The 19,494-nt window shown below is 35.7% G+C and overlaps 1 protein-coding gene and 1 pseudogene across 6 annotated transcripts in view; both read left to right on the top strand.

Annotated features, from left to right (window-relative positions):
- Positions 1-15,494, top strand: part of LOC147380211 (apoptosis-resistant E3 ubiquitin protein ligase 1-like) — a 161,639-nt pseudogene extending 146,145 nt beyond the window's left edge.
- ROBO1 (roundabout guidance receptor 1) overlaps positions 1-19,494 on the top strand; it is a 1,296,447-nt gene that overhangs the window by 322,142 nt on the left and 954,811 nt on the right. The gene's annotated exons all lie outside the window — the stretch shown is intronic.

The raw sequence follows: 19,494 nt of genomic DNA on the forward strand, positions 1-19,494 counted from the left end.
CTCCTTGTCTCCTTCTCTCACTTTCTCTATAATCTTCCTTCTAGCTCTTGCATTAGAATTGATATATTTAGGCTATCTCTTTAACTAATAATGAACATAAAAAGGGATAACTACTCAAGAACTATTTGCAGAACTGGATATTTTCAGTAAGTGTTTAAAAGACAGATTTATAATAAAATCTTAAAATAGTATATTGATATAAAGAGGAGAGATTTTGGAAACTATGTATGTGAAATTAATTCTAAATCTTGCTAATATTGTAATCATTAAGTTTGTTTCTGTTGTCACTTCATCAGTTCTCCTGTGTACACTAGCTGTGGAAAGAATTTTCTTTTGTGTCAGATAATTGTTGATTTTAGAAAACAAAGACAAAAGACAAGTGCTTTTCAATTTACTTAGTACATGATGAAGAACATAGGCATGCCTAAAAAGGGATTATGATATTAATGCTTTCTTATAAATTAATTTCTGTTGGGTATTTCGATACTTTTTCTTGAAATTAGGGGAAATGTGAATTTCACACCAATATATTCTCCCTAGGCTGCCTTACTCTGAAGCATTTTTTCTAAAATTGAAGGGTGAAAACAAGTGTGTAGGACTCTACTGACTTACAGTAACTATCAACTGTAATATTCTCCAGTATTAAATTTTGCTGCCTTCACTTTGTAAACCAGAATAATTACTTTATATAAGTCTTTTAGACATATTTTTCCAAGGTCTATTAGTTCCATACTTAGAAGTGATTAATATTTATGAGTTATTACAGATGACTTTTTATTAAAATATAGTTGATTTATAATGTGTTGATTTCTGCTGTTCAGCAAAGGATTGAGTTGTACATATATATGCATTATTTTTTATATTCTTTTCCATTTTGATTTATCTCAGGATACTGAATATAGTTATATGTATACATTGTAGAACTTTGTTGTTTATCCATTCTATACATATTTGTTTGTGTGTGCTAACCCCAAACTCCCAGTCTACCCCTCCCCTACTCCCCTCCTTGGGAAACACAAGTCTGTTCTCTATGTCTGTGAATCTGTTTCTGTTTCCTAGGTAGAATTTCACAGATAGCTTTGCTTGTGTCATATTTTAGATTCCATATATAAGTGATATCATATATTTGTCTTTCTCTTTTTTTTTTCTTAGTCTGATAATCTCTAGTTCCATCCATGTTGCTGGAAAAGGCATTATTTCATTTCTTTTTCTTTTTTTAGCTGAGTGTATTCCATCATACATATGTACTACATCTTTGTTCTTTATTCATTTGTTGATGGACATGTGTTAGCTATTGTGAACATGCCTCTATGGATATAAGTGTATATTTATCTTTTTGGATTATAGTTTTGTCTGTATACAGGCACAGGAGTAGGGTTACTGGATCATATGGTAATTCTAATATTTATAAATTATTATTTCACAGGCATGCCTAACCAAAACATTCTTAATGTATTATTTCTAAAAAATATTTCAAAAACACAAATGCATTTTTTCTTTCACCCATCTAAGCATTAAGACACTGATGATATAGATGTGGAAAACTGAACAGATTTTTTCATTTACTCTTCTGTCTTTCACTTCAATCTGTTGATAGCCTTGCTATCCTAGTGACCCACCTAGGTTCTAAGCTCCCTGAGTCTGCAGTGACTTAATAATTGATGCTTAAGTTAGTGATTTCATAGCCATTTCAAATATTAAAAAACAGCTGCAGGCATCATTAGAATTCACCCAATAAATGAGTTATTTTCATCTACTGGTTATTAAATCAAGCAGCAATCACAGGAACCAAGAGAAAAAAAACCTAAATCGTTGAAAATTTTTATACATAGCTAAATATTTTATCTTAATTTAAATGAAAATGAAGGATTCTGATCAACATAGTGTAAGTAAATGCATGATTATAATTTGGGGTGGGGAGGAAATAACTTACTGTCCCTCCTTCCGACAAAATTGAAAATGAACTATTGAGTTCCCTTCACTGGATTCTACATAGATGGTTAAGAATTCACATCAAGCAATTTGACATCTATACTTGAAGTACAAATTGCCATAGGTCAGAATATTTTATTTAATATAGATAAAAAGATTTTACAATATACATATCCCAATTTTTAATTATCCATATTTGATTTAAAGAATACCATATTTTAATATTACACATTTAAATTTCTAAAAGTGCATTAAGGGAGAAAGATATTCTTTTGTAATGAATTAAAAAAATATACTACTATGTTACTGTTAATACTAATTGGAATAGATATTTTGGTTGTCAATATTCAGAGCCTTAGAATATCAAGACTCTTGAAATTGGATATGTCTTTGACTCATAAATTATCCTCCCAAGAGTAAAAAGGAATGAATAAAAGACAGATATTTAAATTATACATTGATATAATGAAATATTAAAAATGTTGCTTAAAAGACAGGTATAAATAGTTTATACAGCATTAAGTATAATAAAACATGAGGGATAGAGAGAAAATAGATATTCCAAATTTATGTCTGTGCATTATATTTACATTTATTTCAAAGACTGGAAGTTTAATAGTAATTATGCTTATGAGGCTTTTTAAAAAAATACCTGTGATGGATTCATTTTGATATTTGGCAAAACTAATACAATTATGTAAAGTTTAAAAATAAAATAAAATTTTAAAAAAATGGTAAAAAAAAAAATTTCAACTACAAAAAAAAAAAAAGGGTCACAACTTAGTGACTAAACAGCAACAAAAATTTTAAAAAGGTATCTTTTACAAATACTTCCTAGAATAAATCTAAAATGAAATGTGCAAAACTTTTACAAAGAAAAATAAAAAACTTTCTATTTAAAAAAAAAATATTATTCAAATTTGCTATACAGGCATGTGATTTTAAGTATAACATATATATTTACTGAAGTATGACATATATATGAAAGCATACAAATCCCAAGTGTATAATTTAGTGACTTTTTCACAGTAAACACAATTTGTGTATTCAATAAATAGAACTTCAGTGGTTCCCCAGAAGTGCCTCTCATGCCCTACTCTAGTTACTAACTCCACTAAACATAAGAACTATCTTAATATTTATCACTATGGATGAGTTTTGCTGCTTCTGCATGTTATAGAAATGAAATCATACAATACATATAAACTCAACATTATGTGCGGGTGTGAGTTATCCATGTTGTATGTAGTATTTTACTGTATGAATGTATCCAAACTTATGCATTTTACTGTTATTAATCGTTTGTGCACTTTTTGTTGTTGTCCTGTCACTAAGTTGTGTCTGACTCTTTACAACCCAATAGATTGCAGCAAGCCAGGTTCCGCTGTTCTTCACTGTCTCCTGAGGCTTGCACAAATTCATGTCCACTGAGTTGGTAATGCCCTCCATCATCTCATCCTCTGCTGCCCTCTTCTCCTTTTGCCTTCAATCTTTCCCAGCATCAAGATCTTTTCCAGTGAGTTGGCTCTTTGCATCAAGTGGCCAACCTGTTGGAGCTTCAGCTTCAGCATCAGTCCTTCCAATGAATATTCAGGACTGATTTCCTTTAGGATTGACTGGTTTGATCTCCTTGCAGTCCAAAGGACTCTCAAGAGTCTTCTCCAGCACCACAGTTCAAAAGCATCAATTCTTTACCTCTCAGCCTTCTTTATGGTCCAACTCACACATCCATACATGACTACTTGGAAAAACCATAGCTTTGACTATATGAACCTTTGTTGGCAAAGTCAAGTCTCTGCTTTTTAATTCACTGTCTAGATTTGTCATAGCTTTTCTTCCAAAGAACAAGTGTCTTTTAATTTTGTGACTGCAGTCACTGTCCACAGTGATTTTGGAGCCCAAGAAAAGAAAATCTGTCACTGCTTCCACTTTTCCCCCACCTATTTATCATGAAGTGATGGGACTGGATGCCATAATCTTAATTTTTTGAATGTTGAGTTTTAAGCCAGCTTTTCACTTTCCTCTTTTACAGTCATCAAGAAGCTCTTTAGTTCATCTTTGCTTTCTGCCATTAGAGTGGTATCATTTGCATATTTGCGGTTGTTGAAATTTCTCCCAGAAATCTTGATTTTAGCTTGTGATTCATCCAGCCCAGCATTTGCACGATGTTCTCCACATATATGTTAGTTTGGGCCTGTTAGCAATCTAGCTTCTTATGAACATTCTTGCAAATTTATTTTGATTATCTTATGTATAAATTCCAAGAGGGAATATACTTTTTAAGTCATAGGATGTGTCTTTGACCGGCTTTGATAATTCTTATGCTACTTTTTGTCAGCAAAAATGAATGGAAAGGAGGGAAGGGAAGGATAGAAAAGGGAAGAGAAGGAGGAAGGACCAGAAGCTGTTACCTATGCAGACGTTTGATATTTATATTACCTTGGGCAGTATTAACAGGTCATTGACCCCTGGCTTGTCATTTGTCTCAGTGTCTCTTCTGGTCTTTCTTTCCTGATAAATTGAATAAAGCTGATGACCTTTCATTCGTATCTGTTATAAAGTATATCAGCTTTCGTTGCTTCTCAGTCTGATCAATTTGATCTCACTTTGACTTTTATGAGCAGTAACTAACATGAATGGAGCAGTCTGTGCCAATGTTATGATTTAGAGATTAACGATGACACGTAGATTAATCATTATATTGCATACTTTAAATGCACAGAATTAGTATCTTTATACTAAGACACATCAAGAATCTAGAATAAGAAAACTCAAGAGATTTACCTAATCAGAAAATCAGGGTACAAGACAAAAAAGGTGATACCAATATGTCTAATAAGAGAGAAAAATAAACACTAAAAATCACACTACGGGCATGGGATAACGTTTTAATTTTGAAAGCTAATTTTATAACCCCAAATGCTAAAACCATCTTTTTATAACTACCCTGACTTTTCACAATGATTCTTCTGATACCAGGAAACTCAGCCTGAAGTTTTTGGAATGATCAAAATTAAGAACATGATCTTCATTTTTGTTGGCCCAGATATCTGCTTTAACACTTCAAACACTCTTTTAAAATATCTCACACTGTATCAAAAATAACCTTCCTTAGCCACAAAGAAATCTGAGAACTCTGTCAGTCAGCAAGCCCATATGTAAGTGAGAAAGAAATGTGCTGCTTAGTTTACATGACAACCTACAGATCAAAGCAAAATAAATAAATAATATTGAGTTTACTAAGTCTTCTAGTTCTTTGGGAGTAAACACTGGATATAAATACATTGAAATGAAACACTGAAGATACTGCAACTATCTGTGTTGAAATTAGATAGAAAGTATAAGTCCCTGGCAAAGGGGAATGATCATTTTTAGTATAAAATGTTAATGTTCATCAAAAAGTACAAACCAAACATAGTACAGATTGGTAGACTAAAAATAAAAGGATTTGCCCATTGTTGTAGAAATATATAATTGCTCTGAAGGATAACAGTTTTCTAAATGCAAGCTAACCATAGTTCATCTGTTTCATTTAATATTTTTAAAATGGCATCTTACTCATTAGCACATATTATTAGGACTTAGTTCAAATGAAATCATCATCTATAGGAGAATATTAAAAGTAAGTTTTTTGTGTGTTTTTTTAAACTGAGAAGTTGTTATATTTTCTTTACAATGGTCCAATATGTTTTCCTAAAATATAGATTTATTTTAAACTTTCATGTCAAGTTTTACAGTGGTTTGAAATCACCATGAGTTCTGATTTGCACAATAGTTTCTTCCTTTCTTTAGGCTTCAGATTTTAGAATTAATCAGCTTTTTAAAAGTAGTATTTTAAGGAGGAATCTCCTCCCCTCAGAGAAATAAGCTCAGGGAAATAGTAAAAGTTATGTCAAGAAGAGTTCAATTATCTTACATTCACTCTACTCTTGGCCTACTTAGGAGCTCTCAACAGAAGGGCAACCCTCTGATACAAGTTTAACAGGAAGTTTGTTCCATTTAAGAAGACATTCACGGTGTCAGGAAGCCAGGATTTTGTTGAAAAAAAATAGTATTATAAGATGCTTTCAATCCAGTTCCTTTATTCAATTTGGTCAGTATTTTACACAGGTTAAATTATTATTGTTCTTTCTAGAGACTCAATAGTGTCAGTGGTTACTATAATTCTGTGTATATATATATATATATATTGTCATTCCTAAGGATTTAATCTCAAGTGCTATAAAAATTATTTTTTGTATCTAAATAAAAGAGAAAGATAAACTTGAAGAAGAATGTGTCTGCCACTCTCATCAAAATTAATAGGAGGTGTTCCAGATTTTAAGAGGAAAAAAGTATATGTATGATTCAAAACATTATTTTTTTCTTAATTATAATTGATTGAGATCTTTGAAATAGATTTAGGTCTAGAAAGTTGTTTCATTGATATTTTTAATGAATTTTTATTGGAGTATAGTTGCTTTAAAATGTTGTGTTAGTTTCTGCTGTACAGCAAAGTGAATCAATTACATGTATACATATGTCCATTTTTTAAACATTTTCTTCTCCTTTAGATCACCACAGATCACTCAGTAGGGTTCCCTGTGCTTAACTATACGTTTTCATTAGTTATCTATGAAACTAATTTGTTTTATACACAGTAGTGTATATATGTCAATCCCAATCTCCCAATTTTCCCCACTCATTCCTTCCCTCTTAATAATCATAACTTTTTTCTCTATTCATCTGCAAATCTATTTCTGCTTTGCCAATAAGTTTATCTGTACCATTTTTATAGATTCCACATATAGGCAACATTATATTTGTTTTTCTCTTTCTGACTTACTTCATTCTGAATAATAATCTCTAGGTTCATCCATGTGTCTGCAAATGGCACTCTTTCCTTTTTATGGCTGAGTAATATTCTATTGTTGGAGAAGGCAATGGCACCCCACTCCAGTACTGTTGCCCGGAAAATCCCATGGATGGAGGAGTCCGGTAGACTGCAGTCCATGGGGTCTCGAAGAGTCAGACACGACTGAGCGACTTCACTTTCACTTTCCACTTTCATGCATTGGAGAAGGAAATGGCAACCCACTCCAATGTCCTTGCCTGGAGAATCCCATGGACGGAGAAGCCTGGTGGGTTGCAGTCCATGGGGTCGCACAGAGTCGGACATGACTGAAGCAACTGAGCAGCAGCAATATTCTATTGTTAGCTTCCTTGGTAGCTCAGCAGTAAAGAATCCACCTGACAATTCAGGAGATAGAAGTTTGATCCCTGGGTTGGGAAGATCCCCTGCAGAAGGAAATGGCAATCACTCCAGTATTCTTGCCTGGAAAATTCCACGGACAGAAGAAACTGGAAAGCTATAGTCCATGGGGTCACAAAGAGTTGGACATGACTTAGCAACTAAATAACAACAAATATTTCATTTTATATATGTACCACATTTATCCATTCCTCTGTCAAAGGACATTTAAGTTGCTTCCATGCGTGGCTATTTGTATATAGTGCTGCAGTGAACACCAGAGTGCATGTCTCCTTTTGAATTATGGTTTTCTCTCAATATATGCCTAGGAGTGAGAGAAATTAAGGAAATAATCCCATTTACCATCACACAAAATAGCACAACATACCTCAGAATAAACCTATCTAAGGAGACAAAAGGCCTATATTCAGAAAACTGAGATATTGGAGAAAGAAATCAAAGATGATGCAAACAGATGAAGAGATATACCATGTTCTTGGAAGAATCAGTATTGTAAAATGACTTTACTACCAAAAGCAATCTACAGATTCAATGCAATCTCTATCAAATTTCCAATGGTATTTTTCACAGAATTAGAACAAAAAATTTGCAATTTTTATCAAAACACAAAAGACCACAAATAGCCAAAGTGATATTGAAAAAGAAAAACCAAACTGGAGGAATCAGGCTACCATATGACCCAGCAGTCAAAACATTTTTAAAAACAATAAAAAAAAATATTACTGTAATGATTTTATTTTACCTAACTTTTATTTTTAGAATGCATTAACTTTTAGGAAAAATTTTAGATTTAATATCAAAGTGAAGTGAAGTCGCTCAGTCGTGTCCGACTCTTTGCAACCCCATGGACTGTAGCCTATCAGGCTCCTCCGTCCATGGGATTTTCCAGGCAAGAGTGCTGGAGTGGATTGCCATTTCCTTCTCCAGGGGATCCTCCTGACCCAGGAATTGAAGCTGGGTCTCCTGCACTGCAGGCAAATGCTTTACTGTCTGAGCCACCAGGGAAGCCCAATAGCAAAGAGAGTGCTTATTCTCTGCATTTCAAACCCAGTATAATAATGTATAGCGTATTTAAATTATACATGTGTTGATAGTATTTAATCAATCAGGATTCCATTAATGAACCCTGGTTCATCATAAATATTTTAGCATTCATCTTTTAAAAGTACATGATTCAGTAAGCAGTGTAGCAGTAATTAGAAACTTTTTGGAGGGAAATATATTTTGAGAGATGGACATTGAACAAGTATGCTCTTGTTTCTCTTACTCAGACTGTGATTGGAGCTAGAGGCAGTCATTAGTAAGCAGCCAACAATTCTCTGCAATAGAATTAATTCAAAATAGTTGTCATGGTTTTCTCACATCAACTATTTTATTTCCTAACATATTTTAAAGTGTATCAAGATTAGGACTGTGTACTAAATATATGAAATATTTTTCAGAGTAGAAAATTATCAAATTAATAGGATGGTTTAATCTCCATTTAGGTGTGAAATCCTTCAGACAGTTAAATGTTCTGAAGTTTATTTCCTACTCTTTTGACAAAGTTATCTCAACCTATTTCACATAGAACCCATAAAAATATTTATATAGCCACCAGGAATAAAGTGGAGAGAACTTGGAGTATCTATATGCAATTTGGTAAAAAAAATATTATATAATCTTGATATTATTAACATAAAGATAAAACATAAAAATTAGAGAAGTGCTAATATTGAAATTTTATAAACTGTACAAATACATTTTTTCATGACAAATGAGCTTACTTTTAAAAATATATTTTAGTATGAATTATATATATATATATCCCTAAATTAGCCATGAGAAATTTTAGATACATTTTGATAATGATCTTTCCAAACTATCATAATCACTATGAACAAATGTTGAACGAATCAGTAAATGGTAGCAAAATGTAGTTGAATTATAATGTCCTGTTAATTTCCAGTGTACAGCACACTGATGCTATGTATATATGTATACATATATATAAGCCAAAATATTATATATAATAGAATGATCAAGATAGTTTGAGATTAATTTTTGAAAGCTTCATAACCTATAGTCTTTTAATGAGTTATTCCATTTTTTTACTTTTGTAATATTATAGAACACTTTTAATCCCTAAAAATTATAATTATTAATTTAAAAATTACATCACATATCAAACTTTGACTTATTGTGAATATCAAATGCCACTAAGGTAGTAACAGGAAAAAAAAAAAGAGTAAAGGGGGAAAAATGAGATAAAAGAAAGAAAAGTATACCAATTAAGAAAGTCTACAAAAGCAATTACAGGAGCATCTGGCATGTAATAACAATAATGAAATAATCATTTGTATCTTGTATTTAAGAAGAAAAATTAGATAAGAACAAAGTAAATCGAAAGAATGCTATATAATTTACTGAAATGCTTGCAAAAAAGACTTCCAAGTAAAAAGTATCAAAGCTAACAGACACAATTCAATAAGAATTGATGCTATATGAATAGCCAGTTCAGAGAAATATTTGACCCCCAAAGTGTTTATTTTTTAATTGCCACGGCAATATTTATTGGGATGTTGTCAACAAAATTTTCTGACTCCAAACTGCATAGTTCATGAATTCAGTGCCAATAGGCTGTTTTGTATTTGGTACAAGGAGTTTCCTTTCTTAGCTGAATGCTCATCAACCCTGATTCTTTTACCCCTTCAAGCTGCTGAATTGACCTCTATCAATAACTGTAAATTAGAATAGACTTTGTAGCTTTCAGGATTCTCTCTCATGAGTCAAATTCTCTGACCAAGAGCCTGAGGACTGTGATGAGCTTAGACTTTGAGCAGGTCTAGCTTTATATCCTGACTCAGGAAGCAACATCATAGACATAACCATAAACTTTGTGAATATAGCTTGTTTGTGACATTATGTTTTAAGGTAAACCAAAGTCTCCAGTCATTGTCTAGATTTTAGCTTATGGGAGTGTATATAGGCCCTCAGAAGACAACATTAATATTTCCTCATTACTTTATGTAGTAACTTGGCATGTATGTATTCCTGTTTTCATTTTTTAATGTCATGTTCAGTTCATTTCAGTCGCTCAGTCATGTCCGACTCTTTGCGACCCCATGAACAGCAGCACGCTAGGGCTCCCTGTGCATCACCAACTCCTGGAGTCCACCCAAACCCATGTCCATTGTGTCGGTGATGCCATCCAACCATCTCATCTTCTGTCGTCCCCTTCTCCTCCTGCCCCCAATCTTTCCCAGCATCAGGGGCTCTTCATATGAGTCAGCTCTCTGCATCAGGTGGCCAAAGTACTGGAGTTTCAGCTTCAGCATCAGTCCTTCCAATGAACACCCAGGACTGATCTCCTGCAGGGTGGACTGGTTGGACCTCCTTGCAGTCCAAGGGACTTGCAAGAGTCTTCTCCAACACCACAGTTCACAAATATCAGTTCTTCGGCACTCAGCTTTCCTTATAGTCCAACTCTCACATCCATACATGACTCCTGGAAAAACCATAGCCTTGACTAGACGGACCTTGTTGACAAAGTGATGTCTCTGCTCTTTAATATGCTGTCTAGATTGGTCATAATTTTCCTTCCAAGGAGCAAGCATCTTTTAATTTCATGGCTGCAATCACCATCTGCAGTGATTTTGGAGCCCCAAAAAATAAAGTCAGCCACTGTTTCCACTGTTTCCCCATCTATCTGCCATGAAGTGATGGGACTGGATGCGATGATCTCCGTTTTCTGAATGTCCAGTTATTGAAGTGTAATGTATATACACTGTGGCTTCCCTGGTGGCTCAGAGGGTAAAGTGTCTGCCTCCAATGCAGGAGACCGGTTATTGAAGTATAATGTATATACACTAAAGGTCACTCTTTTAGTCATATATTTCCATGAGTTTTAAAAGATAAAGTAATGTGATGATCACCGGAATGAAGACAGAATAGTTCCATTACCACAAAAGATTTCTTTATGTCCTTTTGTAGTCAATCTCCCTGGTAAACTTAAATCAGATAGATTTCTGTCCCTATACTTTGACCTTTTCTAGAACATCAATAAAATCAAGCTTTATAATGAGTAGCTCTTTCTTTCTTCCTGGATTCTTTCATTGAGTGTAATGCTTTTGAGATTCATTCATGGTGTTACTTGTATCAGTGGTCATTCTTTTTTAAATTTTTGATGTGTTATTCCATTGTGTGGGTATGCCACAACTTTCTCATCTAGTCATGACTTAAAGGATTATTGTTATTTTTCATGACTGAGGTGGTTATAAATGAAAGTGATATCAGTTTTCACATACAGTCTTTGTATGGGCATATGTTTTCTTTTCTCGGGTAAATAAGAGTGTAACTGCTGGGTTTAGGATGACTAAGTTTAATATCAAATGAAATGGGTAATATTATTTAAACATACTGATTTTAAATTTTGCATTTCCAAGAACAATGTATCAGAGTAAGTACTGCTTAATAACAATGGCAGCAATTACAGCAATAATGACAGTCTTATTGAGTGCTTGTTTAGGATCTTCCAGGCAACAGGCAGTATGCTAAGCACTTTATGTATTTTTAATTCATTTCATCCTCACAGGGATACATAAAATGATTATTATTATTATTATCTTTATTTTAAATGTGAGAAAATAGAAATCCAAAAAATGTTATATAACTTGTCCAAGTTGTCAGCCTACAAGTAAGTGGTAGAGCTGAGATTCTAACCTAGAAAATCTGGCCATTGGATTGCCTTCCCTAAACACGATGTCCTACTGCCTTTTCACTTACTGGTTAGATAAACACTAGGAATAATAGAGTTCATCACTCTAAAGAAAAATTAAAGAATTCTAAAAATTTAAACCAATATAATATTGTAAAGTTTAAAAATAAAATAAAATTTAAAAAAACAGTAATAGAAGAATATAAATTAAAATAGCATTAAAAAAAAAAATTTGTTCTTAAGGCATTTTGTGCAGAACATAAACTGAAAAATTTAGCATCCAAGAACTTGAAAAAAATGTCAGTAGTACATACACACAATAAATGTCCTTATATACAAGTTGCCCAATTTTTCCTGCATTTACACAATCCCTTTGCCAAAGGGAAATTGTTTTTCTTACACGGATGTAAGTTTTAGATTGAATTGTTGTTGTTCAGTCACTCAGTTGTGTCTAACTCTTTGCAACCCCATGGACTGCAGCAAGCCAGGCTTCCCTGTCTTTTACCATCTCCTGGAGTTTGCTCAAACTCATGTCTATTGAGTTGGTGATGCCATCCAACCATCTCGTTAGATTGATTGTAAAGGGTCTACAATGATAATCAAAAAGGAAATTAATTTCAGTCTTTGAGAATAAGAAATGACATTGAAAGACTCCAATGCACAAACAAAATTCTATTTACTGTGAGAAAGAAATAGAACCTGACATTTTTATCATATAAAAGGAGAAGGACATAATAGAATAATTAAAATAGGCTTTATATTTTTATTTGCAGATTACATTACATAAAAGTCCTCATGACATTTGACAGACACTAAATAGTTTTGAACCTTTATGTTGCTCAGGATTATTAGTTGTTATATTTTTATTAATTATTTTAGAAAAAAATTAAGGTCTATATTTTGACACTGTGTATAGAACCACCTAAAAAGAATCTTTCTCAAGCTTTATTTATGGTTTTTGTGTCCTTTGAAAGTGAAATTGTTAGTTGCTCAGTCATGTCCAACTCTGTGATGCCATCGACTGTAGCCCACTAGGGTCCTTTGTCCATGGAATTCTTCAGGCAAGAATACCGGAGTGGGTTGCCATTCCCTTCTCCAAGGAATCTTCCCAACCCAGGGATCGAACCTGGGTCTCCTGTATTTTAGGCAGATTCTTTACCATCTGAGTCACCGGGGAAACCCTTCTTGTCATTTAGTTGACTGCAGAGAGAGAGAGAATAAAATGGTTCCAACAGACGTGGATGTTATCACATTTTTGGAGATAGGCCTGATAGAAATAGGTGAAGAAAGGAGAGAAGTAATCATCATGTTGGTGTCTAAAGGGCCTGGGATTATTCTATTATGTATATTGTTTATGTTAAGTCACAATATATTAAAAGGCATCACATTTTCTCTCCCACTCTCACGTTTTTATCAGGTGTTGATGCAGTGCTATGTTTTACCCTTACTGATTTTTTAAAACATTCAGAGTGAAGGTTCAGATATGTGCTTATATAATGCACAGTATACCTAGATTGAAATTGCGTCAACTGTGGCAGCCATTTACCTCCTCAATTCATTCTGGATACTAAATAAATGTAGCAAAATAGGGGGGCACTCTGCCCAGATTTGTGTAAATATTCCTCAAGTGATTTTCAAATCTCTGTGAAGATTAAAAATTTTCTTTGAGAATGGCTGAAGCCACAGTATGGCACGAGAACAAAATATATACAGTTATCAGGGCAGAGCAGAGTGTATCAACAAGTAACATGGTGCAGAAGCCAGATTTTTATTTCTGATTTTCTCTCCACCCAGACTGAGGCTAGAAACATGATCTCTCAGTCTTGTGGTCTGGCCTGCATCACCCAAGTTTTAGAAACTCTTGAGTGTGTATGTGCACGTGTGTGTGTGTTTGTGTGAGTCCCATGCTGTTTTTATTCTATGCTTTTATGAGTAATGGTCTTTACTGTTTTGGTATATCTCAAGTTTTTTTCTTTATGTAGACTTACATAAAAGTTTACATCTTTCTTGGATTTGCTGTGTGTGTGTGTATCTATTTATTTGGTGCCAACCAGGGAAAATCTGGAGTCTCTAAACAGCTCTGACTTCTCCACCTCTATTTCTGCTACATTGTACTATTGTGGGACAAGTTGAAAAGAATCCAAAGTCTTGAACTATCATGACATTTTCAATATTTCCCCTAGCTTTCATAGATCTAAGATGTTTTATCATTCTGTTCTTAGTGTCATATAAAGCCTACTGTGCTGTGCTTGTGCTGTGCTTGTCATATAAAGGATCCTGTGCTGTGCACGTCCTTGAGAGATAAGCACAACTACAGCCTGTCCATTCATGAGCTTGGTCCTCTGGAAAAAGAGAGTACAGGTGTCCCATTTGTGAAGTCGGTGACGTCCAAACGGCAGACCTTCCGGGTGTTCCTGCGGCTCACCCTGCACTCTCGGGGCTGCTTCCACGCTTACATCTCATACCGAAACCAGCCAATCAACAATGGTGAATTTGACATCATTGTCCTAAGTGAGAACGAGAGGAATAATGTTGAACGCCACATGTCCACCTCAGGAGTGAGCATTTACTTTGAAGCTTATCTGTATAATGCTGCCAGCTGCATCAGCATGCCATGGCACCTCCAGCCCATGCACACGAGCTCTGCCCAGCGCCGGCCCTCCACAGCTATGGAGGAGGAAGATGAAGATTCACCCTCTGAGTGTTACACCCCTGAGACAGTGAAGAAACTGAAGAATGTGCACTGCTACGTGTCACCAAAGCAATTCTCAGAGAAGGAGTTCTACCTGAAAATCGTTTCCTGGCACCTTTACACCTTCCAGCTGTGCCCCGGAACCAAATTTTCATACCTCAGCCCTGACCCTGTCCATAAGCTGCTCACCCTTGTGGTGGATGATGGCATTCAGCCTCCTGTGGAGCTCATCTCTAAGGAGAGGAACATCTCAGCGGCCACGTTCATCCGCTCCCTCCATAAGAACACAGGAGGGTCCAAGACCTTTCAGACAAGGTGAATGTTTTCCATCGAGAGCTCCCGCAGGCACATATGAAAAGACCACATTCTAAAGTCACCCTGAAGGTCAGCAGACATGCCTTGTAGGAATCGTCTCTGAAGGCCAGTCGGAATTTCTCCATCTCAGATTGGAGCAAGAACTTTGAAGTGGTTTTTCCGGATGAAGAAGCTCCAGACTGGGAAGGGCCTCATTGGGAATGGTTTGAATTAATCTGCAAAGCACTATTTAACACCACCAATCAGCTCTTCACCCGATTCAGTGACACCAACCAGGCACTAGTGCACCCCAACCCTAATTGTCCCACTCATCTGCTCCTAAAGACGTATGAGTTTGCAGGGCGCCTGGTGGGCAAGTGTCTCTATGAGTCCTGCCTTGGTCCAAGCTTGCTTCACCCGTTCTTTCTTGGCCCAAATCATAGTACTACATATGCATTACAAGTACTTTGAAACAGGTGACCCAGAATTCTACAAATCTAGTTTGTTTCATCCTCAACAATGACATGAGTAATATGGAGCTGGTCTTTGCAGAAGAGAAATTTAATAAATCAGGTCAATTAGATAAGATCAGAGAAGACTCCCTAAGAGACCCGCTTCAGAAACAGTAGTGAGTAGAATACAGCAAGGAGAAGGAAATGGCAACCCATTCCAGTATTCTTGCCTGGAGAATCCCAGGGACAGAGGAACCTCGTGGGCTACCATCTACAGGGTCGCACAGAGTCGGATACAACTGAGCGACTAAGCACAGCACTGCTGTTGATGCTAAATCACTTCAGTCGTCTCTGACTCTGTGTGATCCCATGGACTGTAACACACCAGGCTCCTTTGTCCCTGGGGATTCTCCAGACAAGAATACTAGAGTGGGCTGCCATGCCCTCCTCCAAGGAAATCTTCCCAACCCGGGGATCGAACCCAGGTCTCCTGTATTGCAGGCAGATTGTTTACTTTCTGAACCACCAGGGAAGCCCAAGAATGCTGGAGTGGGTAGCCTGTTCCTTCTCCAGAGGAACTTGCTGACCCAGCAATCAAACTGGGGTCTCCTGCTTTGCCGGCAGATTCCTTACCAGCTGAGCTACCCGGGAACACCCCATATAAAGGAAACTTGTTTATAAAACAGTTTCAATAGCCTCTTGAATAGACCAGTTGAAATAAATTGTCATTAAAATTGCTTCCTGTGCTATATAGCAGGTCCCACTAGCTATCTATTTAACACATGGCAGTGTGTATATGCCAATCCCAATCTCCCAATTCATCCCCTCCCCTGCCCCCAATGTGTCCTTATATCTACATCTCTCTTGATGCCCTGCAAGTAGATTCATCTTTACTGTTTTTCTAGATTCCACATATATGTGTTAATGCATGATATTTACTTTTCTCTCTCTTCTTTATAGCATAGGGAGCTCTGTGGTACTCTGTGGTGCTCTGTGGTGACCTAGATGGCGGGATGGGCTGGGGGAATGGAGACCCAAGAGGGAAGGGATGTATGCACATATATAGCTGATTCACTTTGCTGTACAGCAGAAAAAACACAATATTGTAAAGAAACTATACTCCAATAAATTTTTTAACAATAGCTTCTGTGTTATCAAGGAAGCATTGTTCATTTGCTAATGAGTTTTTTTTTCTAGGACTTTGTTCTCCCTATGTGTCAGCGTAAATGTACATGTTAATAAATGAATAAAATGTGAGTGGGTACATAGTCGAAATGGAAGGAAGGAATCATATGTGTTGTTAGCAGATATGCCTTCTGGTTAATTTAGGCTGCTTATTTGTTGCAAGATGAAGAAATTTACCTGAAGATGGTTCCAGTACTCAGAGTTTATTACAAAAGTACATACACATGGCTTCTCAGGAATACTTCTTGGGAAAAGTAGAGATCACATGACGGTCAAGAAGTAGATGAAGTGATTTAAGATTTGATCAAAGGCAGCCTAGCTCTAGAATCCAGACAGTTCGAGGGGTCTCAGGAGCATGTCTCCATCAGCTGGTTTCCTCAACTTCTACTCTCAGTATCATGGTTTGTTCTTTTCTGCCTTTTCTACTTTCTCCTAATATGACCTCTGCTGTATTTCATAACCTCTCTTTACTTCATTCCTTTCAGTCTTCTTGTGTTCTCTGTATTGTCTCTGTACATTTAATTCATATTATTTTTAGAAATTTTTATTGAGTTATAATTTACCTACCATATAATTCACTTGCTTTACTTGTACAATTCACTGAATTGGGGTACATTTACAGAGTCATGTAACTTTTTCGCTGTAGGCAGAGGTTCATTGTTGATTTTTTTTCTTTTGGGGGGAGGTGTTTCCTTGGCCATGTGGCATTTGGGGTCTTAGTTCCCCAGTCACGGATTAAATCTTCACCCCCTGCAGTGGAAGCACGGAGTCTTAACAGCTGAACCATCGGGGAAGTCCCTTGATTCATATTCTTAAAAATTAAAAATGAGACTCAATACATCTCCACAGAACAGGTCATTGGCCAGATCTTAGAGGAAGATACATGGCATAAAACATTGCTCCTAAGGCTGCACCTTCATCAGAGGCTGTGGTCTTGGAAAGCACCATGATTGGACGTTCTGAATATCTTCACGAAGAGACAAAGGAAAATTCAAATGTAGGCTCCATGAGAGCCACAACTTTCTCTTTTTGCAACACACTTCTTTGTCTCCTTTTCGAAGAATAGTGCCTGGCATGTGAACACTTAAATATTTACTGACTGCATGAATAAGAAAATAACTAATGCATCATTTGGATTTGCTTGTGGAATATGCAATAACTTCATAACAGTGTGGAGCAAGGAGATCCAACCAGGTCCAGGTCATGTTCAACATAAACCAGCATCATGTGCTTGTTTAGGTGTGGAGTCAGTGAATAAACTTGTTCATGAGTAAGGGGAGGGAACTCTCAGGAAGGAAATGGCAACCCTCTCCAGTGTTCTTGCCTGGAGAATCCCAGGGACGGGGAAGCCTGGTGGGCTGCCATCTCTGGGGTCACACAGAGTCAGAAACGACTGAAGTGACTTAGAAAGGGGAGGGAACTCTCAAGCTTACCCAGACCATAGAACAGAGTGCCTCAGTCACCTTCTTCCAGGTCATGTACAATACATCTGAATATATCTTCTATAATTTAAAAATATTTAATTTTGTTGTTTAGAGTATGACAGTAATAAGAGAAGAACATTTACCTGGTTCCCATGTAATGTGGGAGTGTATGCTCTCTCTTTTGAACCACATGCAGCTATCTACCAGAAATGTTCCTTTAGAGGCATCTGTAAGATAAGAAAATTTAAGAATAATCTTACTGAAGATATGTCTTAGGCACCATAATTATACAGAAAGAAAACTCTTCTAAATCTCTATACATAGAATGTCCCAGTGAAATTCTAATCAAAAAGGAGGGGAAATCTTGTGTACATAACTTGTGTACGTCAGTAAGGACAGTTAGGAGCATTACAAAAGGAATATTTTCAGTACTTCTCCATCTCACCCACATTCATCCCTGTCTTTTATATGCTTCCCTGCAATTCAACCAATCATAGGTGTCCATGCATATGTATATATGGATCTCCACTGGATATTTCCTGAGACCTACTCCACACCTATAGCATTAGCATTTTGATGAAAAAAACAGAGTAAGCCTCCGGAAATATCCAGTGGAGGTCCGTATGCACATATCCATGGAAACCATGGCTGATTCATGTTGATGTTTGGCAAAAGCCAACACAATATTGTAAAGCAATTATCCTTCAAAATAAATTTAATTATATGTAGATAAATTTAATTATAAAAAATGCTAATCCTAAATCATCCAATACTTTCCTATTGCCTATTTATAATACTTTCCAATATGCCTATTTACAGTCATAAATCAAATGACCGTGTATCATCTCAATTGAGCCGAGAGATTTGATGAGCCAAGTACTCTTAATACATATATAAGTTGAGAAAATGGAGGCTCACCTAGGAGGGATGACCTGCTCACATCTATTTGTCTATAAGTCACATCATCAGGATTTGAATGTAGGCCTTATAACACCCTAAAGCTGTCTTTTGAGATTTCACACTTCCTGAAAGTGTGATAACAATTTAACATATCACTACTTCCTATGAATATTTACACTTTAATGTGAAAGTGAAGACTGTCAATGTATAACCCAAAGTTTCCTTAGTAGTAAAAAATAAAATATTTTGACAACTTGAGAGATTTTATTACTAAAGGGGGTTATCTTCCCATTTTCTAAAGGTGAGGTTGACTCAACTCTGATTAATCCTACTTATTCTCAGATTGCCTCAGTCTGCAAATGATGAAAACAGAATGCTGATTTTTTAAAAAAATAATCTACTTTTATTGATATATAATTTTCAGTGGTGTAGATTGACTCTGATTTTAAATGTTTCTTTCTATTATGATCTATGAGTTTGTTTCAGGACGTATTAGACACTTGAGTAAAATGGATAATTCTCAAGTTTACACAGGGTACCTTTTTCTCTGCAATAGGAGAAATATGCTAAATAAAGTTGTATTGGCAAACTGACTTGTACCACAAGGATAATATGAATTAAACCCAAAACAGTGTAATAAAAAGAGAAGGAGAGGGAAGAATTCTGGG

This window comes from Bos grunniens, chromosome 1, assembly GCF_055505025.1.
Source record: "Bos grunniens cultivar Pamir isolate PY7600 chromosome 1, Bosgru_T2T1.0, whole genome shotgun sequence".
NCBI lineage: Eukaryota > Metazoa > Chordata > Mammalia > Artiodactyla > Bovidae > Bos > Bos grunniens.